A 22809-nucleotide genomic window follows, 5' to 3' on the forward strand; every position below is an offset into this window, starting at 1 on the left:
TGGCCATACAGCCTAGAAAGCTCACAGCAACCCAGTGATTCCAGCCATGAAAGCCTTTGAGAACACATTAAACAAACTCTGGCTAAAGTGAATATATTGTAGAGTTGAAAAAACATTCAGTCCGGACAGAAGTTTGCATCTTGTCTTGGATGTGGCTTCATTTTCTCTGAAGGATGAGGACTTTTTGTGGTGATCTCAAACTATGGGCTACCTTCTCAATGAAGGAAAGCCAACAAGCAGAATCTGGATAAAATGGAAGTAATGTACAATTCACTATTTTAAATTTATGTTATAATTGTTTATCTGCTTATGTACTGTTTATTTTATGTCCGGCACTTGGAGTGCTTCTGTGAGCCACCCTGAGATGGTGGTGGGGTATAAATAAAATTTATTATTTATTATTAGAGTTGGAAAAAAACATTCAGTTTGGATAGAAGTTTGCACCTGGTTTTGAATGTGGCTTCGCTTTCTCTGAAGGACAGGGTCTTTTTGGTGGTCTCACACAATGGATTCCTTCCCAATTTTATTTATTTATTTATTAAACTTATATACCACTACTCCCAGTTTGGCTCGGAGCAGTTTACAAATATAGATTAAAACAATGCACTTGGCTTGATGTTCATCCACCTGATGCAAGTTTTTCTATTAGCCTCAAAACTTATTTCAGTCATCTTTAAAAACTCATTGAGATGAGGTTTAATTATTTAAAAAGCAGACAGGCAACTTGTAATCCACATAGGGTCCTTTAGGCATTTCCTCTGTGGTCTTCTGCTGATCTTCTGATTTTCATACCACTGCTGCCACCACCATTACATAAGCCATGTGAAGATGGCCATCCCTACATCGGCTGTTAGGAATTGTGGGAATTGAAGTCCAAAACACCTGGAGGGCCAAAGTTTGCCCATGCCTGCTTTGAAGGTTACGTTTCATTTATTGTCCAAACCCAACTAGCCTCTTGTGATATTGACCACTATCCCCTGTCCTTTTGGAATGAACAAGGGATAATGAGTCAATACTACAAGAGATGGAATCACTCAATGTGAAATACGATTTCCATACAAGATACATGGTGCCACACTGGTACAATGCAAAAACCGTGGGTGATGGAATAGATAGACAAAGAGAAGGCTAAAAGCCATGGCCCCTCTATTGCATTGCAGTTGCATAGCAACCCACATGATATTCCAAGGACATTTTGCATTCCCCGCATAGTGGATGATCTGAGAAGTCTACAACATCAGGGTGTGCTTTTAACACACAGCACTGGATCTCCGGTTAATAAGATATTAGTGTCTCTAAAATATACTCATAAATAGTTTTATCCCTGACTGGTGATTATGAGGAGCATATTATTCCCTTGCTCAAACAGCTTCATTATCTACTGGTCCCTTTCCATGGTCTGGTCTTTGGAGAGTTTCACAGATAAAAACACCGAGTGAAAGACTACAAAACTTTATTTTAGCTGCAGTGGTGTCTGGGTCCCAAGACCATAAAACAAACAAGACACCCTGAGCAAGACAACGGACTAATCATTTATGCATTTCTGTATGGAAATTACGAAGCGTACCTTAATGCATCACAGCTACATCACTAATTAGTAGATCGTATTTCTTGGCGCACTTGGCAGGCCACGTGGGCACATCCATAATGCTGCTATATTTAATTATTTTGACTTCATTAGCATGGTGACTGCATATCTTAAGGGGCTGCGTTTTACTCGGGTAATGACCAAAAATGCACAAAAGTTCAGGCAATTTTCTGTGGCCTTGCTGTGTCAAATTCAGATTCTGGTTAGAACGTTTTGGAAAGTCACCACCTTTTAAGAGATTGTAACCTTTTGGAAAACCAGAATTTCCATAACTTTTTGGTGAAAAATGGAATTCACAACCATTTGAAAATCATAACCTTTTGTATGATTTTCCAGAGAAGAGCCAAAAGCTCATTTGAGTAAAATCTTCTCTTCAGTGGTATATATTCACATGTACTTATGCAAGGCAATTTGGCCTTTCAGTTGTTAGACTAGTTGTCTCTGATCTATTAGGAACAGAGATTATGCCAATGCACACAAACAGTAGTTCTTCAGAAGTGTTTATTTTCAGTGCCCAAAAACATCTCTCCCATAAAACATCTTATTTCTATGTCATGCTCCCAAGAGACAAAAATAAAGTAGACTTCATTAAAAATAACATATCTGGTTTACTCACAACATTCATGTATTCAGCATACAGGTACATAACTTGTCAATCCGGTTACAGATAGGTATGAAGTAGTTTCTTTATGCAGCTAACACAGGTCTTCATTCTTCTAATCAAGAGCAACATGAGTTTGCTCTTTACAGTCCAAAGTCTACATGGTGTCTGATGTTCAGTGCTCTAAGCTGTCTGAAGTCTAAAGAATCTCATGGCTAAAGCATTTATTCTGTTCCATTGTATGTCATGGCATCTCTCTGCTCCATAGCATCTCTGTGTTCCATAGCATCTCTGTTCTAAAATGGAGTCTCAGATCTCAGCCGTCCCAGATCTGACCATGTGGCCTGCAGCCCTTCCACAACCTCAAGAAACATAAAGGGAAAGCTCCATAACAAAACATACATATACAATTCAATAAGCAAACAGAATGATATACAAACAAATTACTCCTGGAGGCTTGAAGAAGGTTGCTATTTCCAACATAATTGGGTTCTCATTCTGTGCTTTATATCCTGCATTGGGAGAAAGGTAAAGGTAAAGGTTTTCTCCTGACATTAAGTCTAGGCATAATATAAATCAAATAAATGCTGCAAATCCTAAATCATGGTATGCATCCTTACAATTTTGACATTCTTCCTTATTAATTGTTATATAGATTCAATGAATTAGTGGATATATTTTAGTTGGAATGAACCAATCTATTCAAGGATATTCTTCCAAATCTTTAGTTGGGTTCTTTGTACACCTCTCCTTCATGTATTTGCCATTCTGGACAATAAAAACTTTCTTTGCTGACTTAAATAAACTCCAAAGCGTTTTTGAATGCCCCCGAGAGTGCATGCCAGCTGTCTCAATCTTTGGTCCTTGGCCAGGTGCCAGAAGGCTTCCTTTACAGCACAGCATTGGAATGAGTTTGACATTTCCACGAAGAGCCTTAAAAGGACTGAACCTCAAAGAGCGGATTATCAAAATATGTCTTTTTGTGTTTAGATCAGGCTGCGAACAGAAGAACCCAAGGTCTGGAGATGCTGGTGCTGAAGCAGCAGCTGTGCTGCATTGTGTTGGTTTATGTATATCCCACTTTTTCTCAAAGTGGGGCTCAAGGTGGCTTACAAGATAAAAAGGAATCACACTCCAAATACATGTAGATAAAAAATGTTTCAAATGCCAATAAACTGTCTATAGGATTAAAACTATGTGAAACATATCCTTTGAAGAGCAAGAGATAAAAGATTCTACTAAAAATATCACTTTCTAAAACTTTATAAAAACTAGTGTCTTTATCCATTGGGTTGCTGTGTTTTCGGGGCTGTATGGCCATGTTCCAGAAGCATTCTCTCCTGGTGTTTCACCCACATCTATGGCAGGATGTACAGAGCGCTTTCTATAAGATTATTAGTACACTTTGTGCTAATGAGTCTGTACAGAGTGTGTTGTTGAAGGCTTTCATGGCTGGAATCACTGGGTTGCTGTGAGTTTTTCGGGCTGTATGGCCATGTTCCACATTCTCTCTTTATGTTTCACCCACATCTGTGGCAGGCATCCTCAGAGGTTGTGAGGATGCCTGCCATAGATATGGATGAAACGTCAGGAGAGAATGCTTCTGGAACATGCCCATACAGCCCAGAAAACTCACAGCAACCCATTGATTCTGGCCATGAAAGCCTTCGACAACACGTCTTTACTCATTGATAAAAGGGTGCAAGGAAAGAGACCATCTAGTCTCCACAAGAACCTTACACTTGAGAGTGGCCACTTTCATATTACAGGCAGTTCCCAAGTTGCAAACAAGATAGATTCTGTAGGTTTGAATTTGTCTGTATGTTGAAACAGGTATATTTTTAAAAATGTAACTTCAGCCATATCATTTAGCTTTGGATAACATATGGGAGGGTCAACACCTCTGTGGTGTTTGTTTTGCTGCTTGTGACCCTGTTCAGAACATTTCACCTCACTTTCTCTCCCTGTGATAATTGGATTTTGAAAAAATTGGCTTGTCGTAGAAACGACTGGTGAGAAAGCTTCAGTGGAGACACCTTTTCCCCATTGATAACTCTTTCAGGAGTGAATTTCCCTTCTGAGGGGTAGATTCCTCTTACCTTCTGTTGTCTCAGTCCCGTTCTTATGTATGAGTCATTTGTAAGTCAGATGTTAGTAATTTGTATCAGCTAACGTTCCTTTAAAGAAGAAGGTTTTTAAAATCAACTCAGGTGGTGCTGTGTTTTTTTACTTTGAATATGTTTTGATGGCTTTTAACTGGGATTTTTAAAATACTGTTTAGATAATAATACTTTATTTTTCTATCCCGCCACCATCTCCCCGAAGGTGGCTAACATGGGGCAATGCCCAAAACAAAAGCAATTACAATGAATATCAAAACAAAACAGTAATAACATAAGTCAAATAAAATAAACAATTTAAACATTTTAAAAATACAATAAAACACATATAATCAGAATATGTAACATGCTGTAATGATACAGCATCAACCACTGGAGATAAAAGGGGTCGGGCATATAAAACACAATATCCAAAGCTTTAATAAAGTGCATAAACAATCCTGTAATCCTGTTTTAATGTTTGCATATTTGTATATTTTAAATTGTATTTATTTATTATTTTACAGTACAGTAGAGTCTCACTTATCCAACATTCGCTTATCCAATGTTGTGGATTATCCAACGTAGTCTGCCTTTTAGTAGTCAATGTTTTTGAGGTCAATGTTTTCAATACATTGTGATGTTTTGGTGCTAAATTCGTAAATACAGTAATTACTACATGGCATTAATGCGTATTGAACTCCTTTTTCTGTCAAATTTGTTGTAAAACATGATGTTTTGGTGCTTAATTTGTAAAATCATAATCTAATTTGATGTTTAATAGGCTTTTCCTTAATTCCTCCTTATTATCCAACATACTCGCTTATCCAATGTTCTGCCAGCCCGTTTATGTTGGATAAGTGAGACTCTTCTGTATTTATATTCCGCCCTTCTACCCTGAAGGGGACTCAGAGCAGATCACAGAACATACATATGTGGCAAACGTTCAATGCCATTTTATAGACAGACAGACAGACAGACAGACAGATAATTGTACATACATAGAGGTGTACATATAGGTTTTCCCATTTTTGGCATCTTGGAGGCTTGTGCTCGGTTCCGGCCACCGGGGTGCTGTCACTCCATTTCCTTGCCAATGAGCTCTATTCGTAAACTTCCTCCTTGATCGAATGGTTGGTATTTTTCCTGGCATTTCCTTATGAGTGCCTTAACGGTTACTGAAAAGTTAAGGACATTAAGGATGCTAAATCAGCCAAAAGTCCATTTTCCTCCACTTCTGGATTCCACAATGACTAATGTGATGCCCCAGAGAATTGCTTACAAGCAGGACATGAAAGCAACAGCATACTTGCTCATAGTTGTTCTGTTGAAGGATGATATTCAGAGCCTGCTATGTTGCCTATGACTGGAGAATGGAACATAGTGTAGACTTGTAATTCTTTGCATATTTACTAATTTTGTTCTTGTCCTGCATTTAGCAAAGTCAGATGATACTCTGGAGTTTGCTGAAAACTCTTTGGGCTTTATGGCAGCCTAGACAATCAGATTAGGTAGACTGTTTTCTCCTTTTGAGCGTGGTTTACAGCAACTGAAAAAACATGAGGTTAAAGGGGGAAATTAGAGTGAGAGAAAATGGGGTATTGAAAAGGCAGGTGAGAAAATGGGCTAGCAGAGGATTAAGTGGGGCCATTCCTGCCAAGTCAGGTGAGTTGGAGAGTATGCTTAAGTAGGCCAATCCTTGTGGGGTTTTCGGGTTATATTTTTATTCCTCTTTCCATAATCTGTAAATGACAAATGTTATAGTATCGGTGATTACATTGTGTGGGGGACTTTTAAAAATGTTTATGACTGCAGTAAAAGATCAGGGCGTACATTTTCTAAATGAATAAGTAGACTATTTCTGGAGGAGGCGGAGCACCGGAGAACGGGGCAGGGAAAGCGAAATTGATTTCAACATAGCCGCGGAGCCCGCTGTGAGGCTCTCTTTCTGGGACACATTTTGTACGGTTATTAAATCTGCATGACACAGCTTCCGGAGGTAGTAGGAATGGTTAGCAACATGACAAAAGTGTTATAAATATTTAAATCTTATTACAAAACAAAAGAATCAGTACAACCCTAAAATGGAAGGTGATTTTTTTTTTGTAGAAAAATAAATTGGTGTGGCCATGCATGCCAAAAGGTGTGGCCATGCATGCCGAAAAGAAGTTCGTAAAGATTTGATAATGCTTTTGCTGCCGTCCTGATCAGTAATTATGGCATGGAAAGCCTTAATTGTAATTACTCCAGTTCATATCTACAGTTATAATTAAAATAATCAAAGTTACCTTTGAAGACATATCCCACAAAACAGCACTATTAGAGTATGAGAAAGCAGGGGTCTCCGAAGCTGTCTGTCTCCTGGCTGCTGGATGTGCTGAGACAGACAGCTGAGGCAGGATCCAGACAGGACCCCGCAGGGCTCTCTGAAGCTGTCTGTCTCTGTGCAGACCGCAACTAAAATAAGGATGGGCATGTCATTACTCACTGACTCACTCTCCAACACCTGGGAAGTGGCTGTATGGGGAGGGTGAGACTGCAGGACTTCAAAGGTAGGGTTTCAAATGAGAGTACCAGATACGACTGAAATACTATATTTCACTGCATAATAGTCACTGCTGCATAATAGTCGCACCTCCTCTTTTTGGGTCCCAAAATTGCTTCCTTGCCTTTCTTCACATAATTGTCACATGTTTTGAATAATTATACTTTGCAATGTATTGCTAGCAGATGAACTGCACAGGACGAATCCAGGCTTTCCACATCACATGACATACTGTGCCAATGACAACTTTGCCTGCGTATCCGCTTCCTTTGCAGCTACAAACCTTAACTGGGTTGAGGCAAAAGCCAGTATGATCATTGCCTTCACTGGGTTAAGTCTGAAAGCCCTGGGTTGAAAAGAGTGACAATACCAACTTTCAGACTCAAACCAATTAAAAGCCATAGCTGGGGGGGGGGGGGGGCACTGTCAAGACCCAGGCTGCAGAGCACCAATAACCATGCGCAGAGACCAGAATCTATCTAATATCTTTATTAAGAAAATATATAAAGTCAATAAAAATAAGTGTAAAATATAGTTCAGAAGTAGACCTTTCAGGAAAGGTCAAATATAGTCCAGGAAAACAATGTCCAATATGAGGTATTAAAGTCCAAAGTTGTAATCCAATAACCGAAACACACACTTTGCCAAGCAAAGTGAGGGGAAATGACAAAGGTTCTTTAGTCCATGGAACTTGATGCAAGGCTGGAGAGCAAACTAGATTCTTGGCAAACAAGGCTTGATTCAAGGTAACAAGAAGCGAGGAGCAAAAACAGGGTCCGTGGCGAAATCCGTGGCGAGGTCCGGGGAACAAGGCAGGGCTGGAACGAGAACGAGGTCCTGGAACTGGAGTAGCGTAGTCCACACACAATCTACTCCCGAAGCTGACGAATTGACTCCGCAAGGAATCCTTTGTGGCCCAACACCTATATAGGATCTTGTTTTCCCGCCAGGAACACTTTCTCTGGGGAACAAGAAACGAAACCTACTGTGTCCAGATGCATGACTCCTTAAAGTTTCCCAAGGGAAGCAGCCTTAATCAGCTAATTGTCTGGCAGCAATCCTGGCGCTCCTGCGAGTCGCCTCTCGAGCGCTTCTATCTTGATTATAATAAATCCGGCGAGAAAAAGGGGGAGATTTCTGCTCAAGGCTTGTTTGGCTGTCTTCTTGTGGGCAAACATCTTGCAGGTGCAAGGGCTCCAATTCTGGCAGAAACGGTGGGAAACCCAAGTTTTCCTCTTCATCTGCCACAACAGTACTAGGAACGGGACTACATGGCCCATGAGACATCACAGCCACATAGGCAAAGCTATTATTGATACAGTAATGACTTCGTAACATGTGTCACCATAATCGCTGAGTATCACAGTGAATTGTGGTAATTGCGGCAGCTCCCACCCTGGGGGCATGGGGACCTGTCGCCCCATACTATCCTGCCTACCTCCCACTTCATCACATGAGGGAAGCATCAGGAAGCTAGCTGTCTCCGTAAATTCCTATGTAAAGACGGGATGCTTCCTGGTGGTGGTGGCAGGGTTTTTTTTGCCAGTTTTGCCTCAGAGCCATCCTGGAAGAATATGGTGGGAGCCATGGGGCTCCATGGCAAAACTGTCAAAAACCCATTGCTCATGACAAAAAATAGTCCATGTGATGAGGTGGTAAGTCATGTGATACAGAAAGCCTAGATTCTTCTCATACCAGCTAGACTGCATACATGAGTCGAAGTTGTCATGGGCACAGTAGGTCATGATTTTTAAGTACTAATACTATATACACATTTTTTCTTCATGTAATGGAATAAAAGGGATAACAAGTCAGACTATTACACAGAGAAATATGATATCTGCCCTGCACTATCCTCCCAAGTGAGACATGAGTTTGGATGAGCCCTGAAACTCAGCAGGAAGGAATACAGACAACAAATAATACCTTTGGCTTTTTGCTTTCAGTCCAGCCCACTATAAGCACTGGGCAAGATGGAGTTTCTTTCAAGCATCAGTATTTTATAGAATTTCAGAGAAACAAAGAAGACAACGTGTGCATGGGCAATATCAACTTCATACATGGCAGTTCCTATCTATGGTCTATGTAGCCTGCACAAAATGTGGTCCAAAAATGTTGGTTATTTATGAGAATGTTCTCAGAGTCTGTCATTTTAGTCATAGCATCAGATGGAGTGGCTTTGGGCAGAGAATATTGCAGTTACATCATTTCTAGCTTAGCACGTGGTAAAATCCACAAGACAATACTGGCCATGGGTGAGATGTCAACTGTTGTCCAAACTGAGTTAATTGGGCTAATTACAACAGATGAGTTAAATGTGTAGCTTGTGTTTCACACCAACAGCAGTATCAGAAGATGTTGTGTCCATGTCTCCATAGCTGTAGTTCCTGACGTAGGATCCTAGCCTCCATTTCTTAATTCTTTTGGATTGATATGGATGACTGCTGAAGGAACAGGGACTCATTTTGACCCCAGCGTCCCCTATCATGCTTCACTATGAAATATCAGCAGCACAAGAGTGTTTCTGGAGAGGTTTGATAAACCAGCCACTCGGCTGGAGGAGCTGTCCCAGCTGTTCTCATTGAACAGTCGGCCTCTTTAGATAAGGAAGTTTAAAAAAAACGTTCTCCATACTCTGGGAGCAACGTCTGTCACTTATTCTGTTTGAAAGACTCCGAAGACAGCTTGGAGATGCTGCCTTTTTCCCCCTGGAAACTTGGAACCAAATCTTGGCTAATCTTGAGAGTCCTTCTCTCTGTCTTGATTTCCCCAGCTACACATTGATTCAACAACTTCTTGACTCACGGACTGCTAATTACGCATATGGCTTTTTTCTACTCAATGTAAATGATGACACCCCCCACCCAAAACAAAAAGGCCACATCACCACACTTCATGTGACTGGAAGTGATGTCATGTTGCTTCCAGTTTGGAACTTACACATTTTGTTTGTTTTGGGGGTATGTGAGGGGCTTGAATTGGATGTGTCAATAAAATCAATGTATTTTTCAGCCCTCTTCAGGAATTGGGTGGAAAATTTTGAAAGTTTTTGGGAGTCTGAGGGCTTTACAAAGTTCCAAAGGAGTTCAAGGACAATACGTTAGGTCCCCAAAGGCCACACTTGGCATAAGTAGGGACCATGTTTTACAGGAGACAAAACAAAATGGGTCAATCACCCCAAGTGTACTGTTATAAGAAATGATCGAGAGATACTCAAAAATTCCTTCCAACTTGCTCTACACAAAAATGGCTGGGAAAGCTCTGATTAAACTTGATTAATCAGTGATTAATGAAATGTTTGAATAATCACACTAATTGTGCATGGGGTGTTTTTCAAATTTTCATGAAATTTAGGAAGACAGCTGAGCAGGTTAAGGACAATTGCTTTAGAAAGTTCTGTTGTGAGTTGACATCCTTGTTATGGTTCTTGGATGTCTTTTGAAGCCTAAAATTTCAAAGTGCCTCATTTTAATAGAACAGTAGCACAAGTTATTATTGATAGTGTAGTGGGCTGATGGATGCTCCAGAATGGGTGGGTGTAATGCTGTCACTGCATTTTGAAAAATGGCATTTATAGCCTTTTGGAAAAACACTTTTTAGAGATCATAACTTTTCAGAAAAGGATAATCCTTTCAGAGAAGAGCCAAAAACCTTTTAGAGTAGAATCAGATATAATTATGCAAGGCAATGGTTCCAGTTGATAGACTGAATAACAACTGTTATCTCTGATTTGTTAGGAAAACAGAAATTTGCTAGTGCATAAAAACAGCAGAGATTTGGATAAAAATAACATATTTGGTTTACTCACAACCTTCATGTGTTCAGCATACACAGGTACAAAACTTATCAGTCCTGTTTCAGATATGTCTGAGATAATTTTCTGTGCTACCCAGCCAGGGCATCTCTCTTATAACAAAGCAGCTATCAACAGGTCACATAGTCAAAAGGAGAGAGAGAAAGAGAGAGAGCGAGCATGTGGTTTCAAGCCCCTTTTATAACTTCTCAAGAACCATAGAGTAAAGGAAGTTGCATATCAGAAACAGTATGCAACAGGATCATAGATAAGCATTACTAGAGAAGGCTTGAAGAAAGTTGCCATTTCCAACACTGCACTATATGATTAATGCAGTTTGAGCCCATTTTAACTGCAGTGGATTAAAGCTATGGAATTGTGGGATTTGTAGTTTGGTTAGGCACCAGCACTCTTTGGCAGAAAAGTCTAAAGACCAACTGAAGTGATGTCAATCTACATTCATTCTACAGTGTAGATGCACCCTAAGTTAGAGGAAGAGAGAAAGAGTGAAAGTGCCATCAATGACTACTAGTCAGGTTGACTATACGTAGTAGTGTAGCTCTGTGTAATAGCTGCTAGAGGAACAACACTAGGAAGAGTTTGCCATATTATGTCCTGCTATTGGGACTTCTTGTTGCCTGATATTGGAGCATAAAATTGTCTGTTTTGGTCTTTTCCCCACTTGTGTTATTCTGCTCTTACTTATGTAACTGAGGGACAGACAGAATCATAGAATCATAGAATCATAGAATAGTAGAGTTGGAAGAGACCACATGGGCCATCTAGTCCAACCCCCTGCTAAGAAGCAGGAAATCGCATTCAAAGCAGAAGGGAAATGTCTGAACTGCTTTCCATGTGGGTTTGGAGAAAGAACGGAAAGAAAACATTTCAAAAAATGATTGTAAAATAGATTGACAAATCCTTACAAGGAGAATCCTAGTGAGACAAGAGGCTTTGGAGTTTGTGAATTTGTATGAAAATATGTGTTTTGTTTGTCTGTCTGTTTGCATACATTTCTACAATAATGTTGTGCTTTCTGTGCAGAAATATTGTTTTCAGCGCTGACATGATCTTTAATGCAGTTCTCTGTGTGTTTCTGCGGTTCTAGAGTTTTTGCTGTTTTACTCTGCTTGACCGACAAAAGCTCTTGTTTGGCTCTGAGCCCATCATCTTTCCATTTGTGTTTGCATCTCCAAAGACTTCTTCTCTGAAGCCTGCTGCAATCCCCATAGACATTTATGAAGAGCGCTGAAGGCTACTTTGTCTCGGTCTGTTCTGGCAATTATGATGTGTGTTTGGAATCACTCCAAATCTGGCTTTAGCCTCAGGTTACAACCTTTGGGATTATTATTATTCTTGGGAAAGGCTGAACAGGTCCTGCCTCAGAGAACCAAATAGAACTGAGTCATAGCTCCTTCGTGCCTTCCTTGAAAAGTCTTCAGAGGACTAATGCAAACCCAAAGTCCATCTTCAGTACTTTTGAGGAAGAGGCTGGTTGGTTGGTAGATCGCACATTAAGAGTCAATGTCATTGGTTCCTCTGAGTGCCGTTGAGCTGCAAGTCCCAGCAGCCTTAGTCTTCATGATGAGTAATGATGGGAGTTGTAGTCTTGCCTATAATGGGAGGACTCCATAAGTCTGCCTCAATCAAATGCAGTAGAAATTGTGAAGATGCAAGGATGGACACAATTCAAAAAAGGATATTGACAAGGATATTGTCAAAAGGAATGCAACCAAAATGGCCAAAGATCTAAAAACCATGACTCCTTATGAGGATTCATGAGCTGGGCATGTTTAACTTGAAGAAGAGAAGGTTAAGAGAAGATATGATAGCCATGTTTAAATGTTAGGAAGGATGTCGCATGGAAGAGGGAGCAAGCTAGTTTTCTCTTCCTCCAATTTAGGATATGGAGCAATCTACATAAAAAGGGACCCCACCTAAACATTAGGAAGAACTTGCTGATGGTAAGAATTGTTTGGCACAAGGAATGTGCTGCCTTGGAGTGTGATGGAGCCTTTTTCTTTGGAGGCTTTGAAACAGAGCTCGGTGGCCTTCTGTCAGGAATGTTTGGATTCCTTCACGGCAAGGGGTAAAACTGCTTGGCCTTAGTGGTCTCTTAAACTAGAGGGTTCTGTAATTCTCTAATGTTTCTCAACTGAACTAAAGAACTCCTTGTTATGTGCTGTGTGCATCCATGTGCATTATGCATTTGGCACAATGTGAAAGTTTTCTATCTGACAAAAACATTTAACTTCTTCTGTATGGGAACTTACACATGAATAATATACCAATCAAATGAATGTTCAGAAAGTGCTTTGGCAGTGATCCTACATCAGGAGATGTGTCATAAAAGTTCTACTATGGTGGAACTATGAAATGCCTCCTCCCATTCCTTCATCCCTGAGTGCCAGTGGTTATAGTATATGGTGGGGTCGGCAAAATCCATCACCCTTGGGATCCCTAAGTGCAGCCAATGAAGAACCTTTATTTTGCCCTTTAACATTACTACTGGGTGTATGTTGGGTTTACTCTCCTTTCTGTTCCCATTGTGAATAAAGAATTGATTAGTAAGGGCAAACAAAAGCTTTTTGTAGAGTTTCCACCACAGTGGAATACTCAGCCTTTTCCACTGAGGAGCTCTTGTCACTTTTCTTTTGCTTTCCCAAACAGTCCTTTTAGGGAGAGGCACAAAGAATGCTTTTCTGTCCTGCAGGCTTCTGTCTTGCTAAAAAAAAAATCAAATAATCAAAACGAGGAAAAAGAATTATTGTGTCATTGCTTTCTGGATTGCACGATGATTTCAAGCAGTTGGCAAAGTGGAGCTTTGGGCAAGTTGGTGTAGTGTGTGCATTCCTTCAAGTCAGCTGTTGACTTATTATGACTCCATTAATTTCATAGGATTTTTTAAGATAAGGCATACTTGGAGGTGTTTTTATCAGTTCCTTCCTCTGAAATCTAGTATACAGCACTTGATATTTATTGTTGGCCCCCAATCAAAGTACTAACCTGGGCTGACCCTGCTTAGTTTTCAAGATCAAGCACAAGCTGCTGCCTTTAAGATATTTAGGAACACTTTTTTATGGACTAATTTCATATCCGAAGAAAGCTCTGTACCTGATATTCACGAAGCATTAGTGACATCTACTGGTTCTTTGCATCTCTTTGCGTGCACTGAAACCTTAAACATCCCCCTTTCAGTCCTGTTCCTCATTAAAGAACAGATATCCAAGCTCAAGGAGACACAATACATTTGCCTCCTGGGGAGGGACTCCAAAATCTGAAGGTCTGGCCCATTTCTCATTGTCGTTCACCTTTTTCTTTCCAGATGGGATGTGGTGCTAAGGTATCTGGACAGGTGGAAACAGACAGCTGCTGCTCTGTAGGAGCTATGCAGAGTTGGAGATATCCTGATTGCCTCCATGTCCAGCCATCAGCAGGGCCTCCAGAACACATTTTCAGGACGGGAGGACCTCAACATTGGCAGACAGATGGTTATTAATTTTGTCTACTTGCAAGTACCTGCAGTTCTTTGCAGTGGGAAGGCAAATGACTTTTCCTGTCCATTAGCATCCAAACATCCATAAACAGGATCCATAAACCTTCCAACGTCCCATTAGTAATGCACATAGGATAGATGGATTGTGGGCATCTATTAGTATTTCCATTCTTGGGAGAGCTCAGTGATAATGTCTGACTTTCTATTTCTTATTTTTGATGATTTACTATACTTCTGGTAGCTAACAACAACAACAACAACAACAACAACAACAACAACAACAACAACAACAACTGTATTTTTTATACCCTGCCTCTATCTATTATTACTGTTGTATTAACTTTTGTTTTAACTTTTGTTTTATTACCTTATTGTGTTTTAACCTGTGTATATTGTGCTAATGTATTTGTGTTGTTACTTTTGTAACAATGTGAGCCGCCCTGAGTCCCCGTGGGGAGGTGGTGGCAGGGTATAAATAAAGTTTATTATTATTATTATTATTATTATTATTATTATTATTATTATTATTATTATTATTATTATGACACAGCAAACAAGACAGATATGCTGGATTTTGTTTCACAAAATCACAAGTCGAACACTTCCCAAGTGTCTAGGACTGTGTGATGTATTTTTGGATGATGCATGCAGATCCCAGTAGGGTGGCCTTTTGCAGTTGGCAGATCGTAATTTTGTCAATGTCTATTGTTTCCAAATGCCAGCTGAGATCTTTCGGCACGGCACCCAATGTGCCGATCACCACCGGGACCACCTGCACTGGTTTCTGCCAGAGTCTTTGAAGTTCAATCTTGAGGTCCTGATAGCGGCTGAGTTTTTCCTGTTGTTTTTCGTCAATGCGACTGTCACCTGGGATGGCAACATCAATGATCCAAACCTTTTTCTTTTCCACAACTGTGATGTCTGGTGTGTTGTGTTCCAGAACTTTGTCAGTCTGGATTCGGAAGTCCCACAGTATCTTTGCATGCTTATTTTCCAATGCTTTTGCAGGTTTGTGATCCCACCAGTTCTTTACTGCTGGGAGGTGGTACTTGAGGCATAAGTTCCGATGAATCATTTGGGCCACATAGTTGTGTCTCTGTTTGTAGTCTGTGCGGTTTTCTTACAGCAGCTGAGGATATGATCAATGGTTTCGTCGGTTTCCTTGCAAAGTCTGCATTTTGGGTCATCAGCTGATTTTTTTATCTTGGCCTTAATTGCATTTGTTCTGATGGCTTGCTCCTGGGCTGCAAGGATCAGGCCTTCTGTCTCCTTCTTCAGGGTCCCATTTGTGAGCCATAGCCAGGTCTTCTCCTTATCAGCTTTTCTTCCAATTTTTTATTATTATTATTATTATTATTATTATTATTATTATTATTATTATCATTATTATTATTATTATCTCCCCAAAGGGGACTCAGGGCGGCTTACATGGGGCCAAGCCCGAATAAAAACAATAACAATATAAAACACAACAATAGACAAGAGACATGCACAATTATAAAAATTTAAACATTACCCAATAAAAATAAATGACAAAAACTTAATAAAAACATGGATTAAAACGGAGAGGTTGTAAAAATAGACTGGGTAAAGTGCACCATATAAACATTGTAAAAATGAGGTGACTGATAAAGTGCTGCAAATTCTTGGAAGTGCAAATTGGGATGGGAGTAGACCCTGTGTCTATATCAAGTTGACAAATGTAAAAAGTGCAAACCAGTACGAAAATGGTCACAGATACAGGATTGTTATGGGTATGAGCATAACAATCCTTAGGATAATGCCTAAGGAGACTAACTGCAAAAGAGCTCTGCCATTCCAATGTTGCCAGTTCATTTCAGGTAGGAGCAATTCAGCTCTCCCAGCCTACTCTGGCATGTGGGATGCTTAAGGTCTCCAGGTTCACCATCACCATGAGGCCAGGAGGAGCTCCTTAATGTCTGCTATATGGGCACAGAATGTGGGGAAAGCACTCAATTTCTTCACCCCGTACAACCACTGTCATTCAGAAGCATCTCACAGTCAGGGTAGTCCTTTACAGCTTCGTGATGTTGCTTATTTGTTGCTTTCAATGCCACCTGCTGGTAAAGCTGCCAAATTATGAGCAAACCTCATAAAACCCAGTGCGTAGGTGGCTTCTCCCACCCAGAGCTGTCAGATGAAAACTGTAAATACACCATTATGTGTGTAGAGGTAGAGATCATATATGGTGCTATTAATTTTGAGGTTGAGAACAAGGTTTCCCAAACCTCAAATAATGACATCAGGAAGAATAATACAGAGATGAAAAGTTTTTTTGGTGCCGTTTTCTAGTAAACTTCTTTGTGGGTTTGATTATTGCAGGTTTGATTATTCATGGGATTTAATTGATACGTTCTTCCTAGGAACCTCTTGTTTCTCTAGGTTGTTCTATAGCTTTCTTCAACTGGAAGGTAGCCATAGAGCAGTGGTTGCCAGCCTGTGGTCCATGGACCACCAGTGGTTCACAAGAATTAAAATATGGTCCGCGGCCTCACTGTTACTACATCATTGCAACGAGAGCAACTAGTCTCGCAAAACCCTCCTATGGTGCCGAGACAATGGGGATATCAAGTGGGGAGAGGCTGACTAACCACAAAAGGCATGACAACAAGGCTCCTGGCTGCTGCCTCTCCTCCTCCTCCCTCCCCTGAGTGGAGCCATTCCATGTGACAGTGTAGAAAGGGCCTGAGTCAGAGCCTGCTTACATGGATGCTCCTTTTACACTGCCATGTAATCTAAATTATGAAATAAGATAATCCATGTTATCTGCTTTGAACTGGATTATACAAGTCTACATTGCCATATAATCCAGTTCAAAGTAGATAATCTGTATTTTATATGCAGAGTAGAAGGGGCCAGAGTCAGAGCCTTAGCATTTATCTTGAATCATTTGAAACCATTTGAAGACATTTACATTGTTGCATTTAACCTCATTTAAATTGTCCTCTTGTCTTTGTCCTGCCTTGGGATCTTTTGGTAAAGGTCAGGACAGAAATATTTTAATAAATCCAGAAATAATCCTTCTAGGCCTGTATTGCCAACAGTGAGTTTGAGGGTTTTTTCCCCAGCAGGATTCTTTCCTGCTTTTTCTCAGAGATGCTATTGGGGATTTATCCCTAGAACTTCTAAATGTGTAGCAGATGTTCAGCCCACTAAGCTACAATTCCTCTGATTCAAGTTTAAATTGGTTAACATACATAAGTTATGCCTTAGTGGTTGGAATGATTCTGCATATGGATGTTTGTATTATTAATTTATATCACATTCATGGGGCTTTGTGAGTTCTAGTGCATTAGGCAGGGAGAAAAACAAATGATAAAAGTTTGAGTTCAGTCTTGTTCTTCAGTCAGCAGTGACTTCATAGAACCCAATAATTCATATTCAGGCAAGCTTCATTTTCTCCAGAAACCATGCAAGTGAGCTTCTGACTCCTTGCTTCTGGATGTATTTATTTATTTACTTGGTCCACCACACTTGTGGGTTTAACTTTTGTGGAATTGATGATTGCCAGATTTGATTAAAACATATTTTTCTGGGAGTTTCTAATAGGGTTGTGCAATCTGGGTAAACCTTGACCCATTTCATGTCCTGGCTTTCTCTAGGGGCTCTGATCTGTTTTTTGGGAGCCTCCCAAAATTGGGAGAGCAGATATCAGTTTTCGCTCTGGGGTGCTGAAATATATGGGGGGGGGGGGCAGGCTCCCCTTCCTGTCATAGGCATTTCAGCTGTTTCTACTCTAGAGGAGAGGTGTTCAGCTGCAGGCAGGTGCATGCTTTAATGAGGCTTCTTTAATGGGGCTTCTTACCTGTTTCTCTACTCTAGAGGTGCTTAGTTGCAGGCAGGCGTGCGCACTTTATGAGCCTGCGTGTGTCACACATGCACACACTCTCTTCCCAAGGCAAGGAGGCAAGATCTCATTCTTTCTCTAGAGGAGGCGCTCAGCTACAGGCAGGCATGCATGCTTTCTGGGCCTGCACGACACACACACTCTCCAAGGCAAGGAGGCAAGTTGTTCTTAAGGCACACACGCTTTCTGAGCCTGCATGCCACACACATGCACTCTTTCCAAAGCAATAATAATAATAATAATAATAATAATAATAATAATAATAATAATAATAATACTTTATTTATATATCGCCCTATCTCCCGGATGGGACTCAGGGCGGTTTACAGTCATAAAAGCAACACAAACATTACATAAAAACATAATAACACATTATTAAACAAAGTAAAATAATACAATTATAACAATAAATAACACTTACATGACCAGATCAAGGGGACAGGAACCATGAATCCAATATATTAAAATGCATCATTTTAGGCTAGGGAAATCTTGTGCAATATATTCAGGCCCAGAAATCAGCGGTAGTCCAATATGATTACTCAAAAACCTGCCGACACCAGCAGGTCTTCAGTTCCTTACGGAAATTGGATAATGTAGGGGATTGCCTGATCTCTTTTGGCAGTGCATTCGGGAGCTGGGGGGCCACTGCCAAGAAGGCTCGTTCCTCGTCCCCACCAGCCGCATTTGAGACAGTGGTGGGAGCGCGAGAAGAGCCTCCCCGGATGATCTTAAGGTCCGCACTGGCTCATAGGAGGAGATGCAATCACGGAGATAGATAGGGCCCGAGCCGTATAGGGCTTTATAGTTCAAAACCTGCACCTTGAATTGAGCCCGGCAGTTTATCGGCAGCCAATGGAGCTGCTTTAATCGGGGCATTGTGTGCTCCCTGTAGCCGGCTCCAGTTAGAAATCTGGAGGCTGCTCACAAAAAAGCAGGCAAGGAGCTGGCTTTCGTGTCGAGCTGATTTTTGGAACAAAAGGGGACTTCCTGTTATGTGCTCCCAAAAGTAACAAAAGTAATGAAAGAACAGATATAATGAAGGAAAACAGATCTGCGCACAACTCTAGTTTCTATAGCAGGGGTCCCCAAATTAAGGCCCGTGGGCTGAATGCAGCCCTCCAAGGACATTTACCTGGCCCCTGTCCTAAACTTTAGACTTAGGGCTGACCTAAGTCTGAAACAACTTGAAGACACACAACAACAACAATCCTAATTTTGGACTGCTTCACCATAGTTCCCCCCTCCCCCAACAGTCTGAGGGACCCTGAACTGGCCCTCCACTTAAAATGTTTGAGAACCCCTGTTCTATAGCCTCTGACTGAAGATACAAGGATCTTTTTTAATGGCATTAAATTTTAATTTGTTTTCTAACCTAATGTAAACACTGTACTGATGTGGACAGATGATTGTTACGTGGGATTCTATACTGGATTGTCAGGCTCACTTCAAAGGACCAGTCTGAACGCAGATCAAAGATAGCTGCTCTCAAATCCAATCTTTATTGAAGAATACATGACTTTGGAAAAGTCGAGAATGACCTAATGTTTACATACATTCAATTTTATCACTTCTGATGCAACGTAATACCACACGCAAATATCATCATCAAATCCCACCCTCTGGATCACATTACTACCATTCCCACACTATATCAATTATAATTGTTTATACTTCCAACCCTGAGTTCCCAGGCTCATTTTATCTTCTCCCGCCAGGTGCTTGCAGGGTTATTTATGTTATGTTATGAAGCCAGATTCAGGGCTTGGAAATTCAGCCCTGGGATTTGGCTCCATGACATGGCGCCCTCGTTTTCTTCGTCCTCCTCTTCGGTTCTTCTTTCATCATAATCCTGAAACAAATCAAACAATAACTCTATGTGTCCATTTTGTCCAAAGTCCCCATGTATTTTTTCAGCAAGCTGCGATGGAATACTGGGTGTATTTTCCCTAAACTTTTTGGCAATGCCAACTGGAAAGTTACTTCATTGATAACACCCTGTATTCTGAATGGTCCAATATATTTGGGGCCCAATTTTCTCGAAGGTAGCCCCAATTTGATGTTTTGGGTACTTAACCACACTAGATCTCCTTTATCCAGTTTATCGCCTTCCACCCTCTTTCTGTCTGCGAACGCTTTATACTTTTTGTGTGCTTCCTTTAAGGATGCAGTCACTTGACTCCAGCATTCTAGCATTTGCGTTTTCCATTTCCCTGCCTCTGTTTCCTCATTCTCTGTCCATCTTGGCAACTGGGGCAAAGGCTGTATTTCATACCCGTAAACCACTTCAAAGGGGGTTTTATTTGTTGCTGAATGTATAGTCGAATTAAAAGCTAGTTCTGCAAAAGCCAACCACCTAGACCAGTCATTTTGTCTCATGTTAGAGTACATTCGAAGGAACTGCCCAAGTGTCTGCTGAGTACGTTCTACCGCCCCGTTTGTCATGGGGTGAAAAGCAGAACTTAGACTCCTTTCTGCTCCTAGCATTTCCAAGAATTTTTCCCAAAATTTTGCTGTGAATTGTACTCCTCTGTCACTGACCACTCTACTGGGACATCCATGCAGTTTGTAAATGTGGTTTATGTACAATTCAGCTAGTTTCTCGGCTGATGGTAGTTTCGTCAGTGCTATAAAGTGGGCCTGTTTAGAAAACAGGTCTAATACTGTCCAAATATAACGATGTCCTTTGCTAACCGGTAGTTCCCCCACAAAGTCCATAGCTACACATTCCCAAGGTCTGGTAGGTTCTGCTACTGTTTGTAGTAATCCCATTGGCTTCCCTCCTCTCGATTTATTTCTGGCACAATCATCACATTGAACAACATGATTCTTTATGTCCTTCCTCATCCCTGGCCACCAGCAATGTTTTGCTATTGCCTTTGTTGTTTTTGTAATTCCTGTATGACCAGCGCTCTGGTTATTGTGAAAACGATGCAAAATCTTAATCCTTAATGTTGCTGGGATATACAGTTTCTTGTTCACAAACCAAAATCCCCCCTTCTGCTCCCCCTTTTCTGCGTTGGATGCGATCCACTGATCTCCATCATAAGACTGTTTCAGTTCATTTCCCCAATTATCTTCCCCGTCGAGTTCAACAATAGCAGTGTTCTCCTTTTGGGTTTGCGCTCTTGTCCTGACAGCTAAGCCCCATTGTTTATCAGAGAATATTGTTCCCTCTTTTGCTGTGGTTATGCCTCCGTGTTGAGGCATGCGTGAAAGAGCATCTGCCAAGACATTCTGCTTCCCTTGAAAAAACTTTAATTGGAAATCGAACCTGCTGAAGTATTGCGCCCATCTAATTTGTTTGGGGGACAATTTTCGAGGAGACTTTAAATACTGGAGGTTCTTATGGTCAGACCAAATTTCAAATGGGATTCCGCTTCCTTCGAGGAAGTGTCGCCAGCATTCTAAGGCTTTTAATATGGCTAATGCCTCTTTTTCCCATATTGGCCAACATTTTTCAGTTTCGCTGAACTTCCGGGACAAATATCCGCAGGGTTTTAAGTTCCCATTTTGATCTTTTTGCAATAGTACTGCCCCGTACGCGCAGTCTGAGGCATCGCAATGGATTATGAAAGGGCTCCTGATATCGGGGTGTTTTAGGATGGGTCCTTCTGTGAAGCATTCTTTTAGGGTTTCAAATGCCTTTTGGCATTCTGGCGTCCAACCCAGTTTGGCGCCAGGAGCTTTTACTTTTGCTGTCTCCCCTTTCCCTTTTGTTTTTAAAAGTTCAGTAAGGGGTGCGGTTATTTGCGCGAAGCCTTTTATGAAGGATTTATAAAAATTTGCAAACCCCAGAAATGATTGCAATTGCCTCCTTGTTTGAGGCACTCCCCATTCTTTCACATCTGATACTTTAGCTGGATCCATAGCTAACCCTTCTGGAGATATCCGATACCCCAGAAAGTCAATTTGAGTTTTATTGAATTCACATTTGGACAGTTTTGCGTACAGCTTTGCTTCTCTTAGTCTCTGCAAAACTTCCCGGACCAATTTTACGTGCTTTTCCTTATCTTCGCTCACAATCAAGATATCATCAAGAAATATGAATACCCCTCTGTACAACAATGGGTGTAGTATTTCATTTATAAGCTGCATAAAGCAACCGCCTCCATTTTTTAATCCGAAAGGTAAAATTTTATATTCAAAATGGCCGAATGCGCAGGAAAATGCAGTTTTCCAAGTATCCTCCGGTTTAATTCTTAATTTATGATATGCTTCAATTAAATCCAGTTTGGTAAATATGCTCCCTTTCTTCAATACGGTAATTAAATCCTTTACTAAGGGCATAGGGTATTTATTGTCCTTAGTAATTGCATTTAAATTTCGATAATCAATGCACAATCTTAGGGAGTTGTCTTTCTTTCTCCTAAATAACACTGGGGCCCCGAGAGGAGAATTGGATGGCTTAATGAAGCCTCGCGCCAGGTTTTTATCAATATATTTCCTCAATTCCTCCTTCTCCTGCACAGACATGGGATACACTTTTGGTTTTGGTAAGTTTGCTCCTGGGGTTATTTCAATTTCTACTTCTATATTCCTTTTGGGAGGTAATTTACTGGCCTCTTTCTGATTGAAAACATCCACAAAGTCTCTGTATTCAGGTGGCAATAGTTGTGGGTCTATCTCATCTGCTTCATCTCCCTCGTCCTCCTCTTCTGCAATTTTGCTTATCTCCCATTGCGTCTGCTGTTCTTTAAATGCTAGGCTCTTTCCTCTCCAATCTACTTCAGGATTTGCCTGTTCGAGCCATGGTATCCCTAATATTACGTGGTATGTGGCAATAGGGGCTATCACAAAGGATATTCTTCCTTCCCAT

General features: G+C 40.8%; 1 protein-coding gene and 1 long non-coding RNA gene across 4 annotated transcripts in view; one reads left to right on the forward strand and one right to left on the reverse strand.

Moving 5' to 3' along the window:
• LOC134293802 (uncharacterized) overlaps positions 1-3403 on the reverse strand; it is a 6749-nt gene extending 3346 nt beyond the window's left edge. The window contains exon 1 of the long non-coding RNA XR_010000757.1: positions 2205-3403. This is a non-coding gene — a long non-coding RNA (uncharacterized LOC134293802). The remainder of the gene's footprint in view (positions 1-2204) is intronic.
• LOC100562035 (leucine-rich repeat and fibronectin type III domain-containing protein 1-like protein) overlaps positions 1-22809 on the forward strand; it is a 131005-nt gene that overhangs the window by 97518 nt on the left and 10678 nt on the right. The window lies entirely within an intron of this gene.

The sequence above is a fragment of the Anolis carolinensis genome, unplaced genomic scaffold, assembly GCF_035594765.1.
Source record: "Anolis carolinensis isolate JA03-04 unplaced genomic scaffold, rAnoCar3.1.pri scaffold_10, whole genome shotgun sequence".
Taxonomy (NCBI): Eukaryota; Metazoa; Chordata; class Lepidosauria; order Squamata; family Dactyloidae; genus Anolis; species Anolis carolinensis.